Genomic DNA, 1,350 nt, shown 5'->3' with positions numbered 1-1,350 from the left:
TCACGATACTACAACAAAAAAATCAGAAAAATTTTAGTTTAGTTATTATAATGTTAGTAATTACTATCATGAAATTTTTATTATCATTAATATAATGACTAATTCATTATCAATATATCTATTCCATTTAGCGGTAGAAGAGATCCTAATAACAAAAAATTAAAAACTTGTCTTTGACCAAAACAAGTAAACATTGTTCATGTTCATGATTATAGATAGAACAAGTTCACCTTACATGAAACATAACCTTTGATTCAACAAAATTTTATTAAATTGGTTTTATTTGGGATGCAAAATTATTTGTCATCATGCCTTAGATTGAACAAAGTTACTAGTCTTAGTCATCGTAAATTAGTATTAATTAATTTATGACTGATCGATATTTAAAAAATTTTTTATGAAACATTATTTTAATTTTCTAATAAATTTTAATTATGAAATCATTCTTTAAAGTTCTATTTTATTAGAAAAATTAGTTTTTATATTAAATCATTTGTCTATATAGATATTTATATATATATTTATTAAATAATAAAAAATATTAAAAAATTATCAAAATTTATTATTTTCTATCATCACTTAGTTATTAATGTCTAAAATTATGTTATTAGATTACTAGATTAAAAAAATTAAACTAAAAAAATTGAGCTTATAATTAAGTGATAATAAAAAATAATAAATTTTAATGACTTTCTAATATTTTTTTAAATAATAATAAAAGTTAATTTGTTTATTTTTTACAGAATTTAACATGAAAATTAATTTGTGTAATAAATTTAGTAACTGATTTAATAATTAAAATTTGTTGAAAATTAAACTTTTCGACCAAAAATTTTAAAAAACAAATTTTTTATTGTTTCCTGCATAATAGGTAAATAATTAATTATATAAGCTATGTATTTTTTTGGGTCATTATAACGTATTATTAGAACACTAATTAAAAAATTATCTATTTCTTTTGGGCATGCATTAATGTTAGTAAAAAATAATTCAACCTACTTCATTATTTAATTATTTTTTTATTTACAAACCAATGAATAATTCCATGTACATACACATTTGATTTACAGAGCCCATCAACTCCAAGCCATCCAAAATTTACTCTAATGTGACTGGCTTACCAATATAAATCATCATTTAGTCACAGATGTATTATCCTTAGCTGTCTTTTTCTTGCTCTTTTGTGAATTTTTTCGTCAATACAAACCATGTAAGAGGACAAAAATTTTACTGGCTACCTATCCATACATGTTATACTGCAGTGGCTGATATATGTGAAAATTTTTCCATAAAATTTCCATGTGTTTGTATTATAAATAGGCCCATTTTTAAGGTGTTTATTATTTGGTA

General features: G+C 21.0%; 1 protein-coding gene across 1 annotated transcript in view; it reads left to right on the top strand.

The window, feature by feature from the left end:
- The window catches only part of LOC107639425 (serine carboxypeptidase-like 33), a 5,523-nt gene that overhangs the window by 3,346 nt on the left and 827 nt on the right, over positions 1 to 1,350 (top strand). The window lies entirely within an intron of this gene.

Source organism: Arachis ipaensis, chromosome B01 (assembly GCF_000816755.2).
Source record: "Arachis ipaensis cultivar K30076 chromosome B01, Araip1.1, whole genome shotgun sequence".
Taxonomy (NCBI): Eukaryota; Viridiplantae; Streptophyta; class Magnoliopsida; order Fabales; family Fabaceae; genus Arachis; species Arachis ipaensis.
This window is presented reverse-complemented; position numbering and strand designations above follow the sequence as displayed.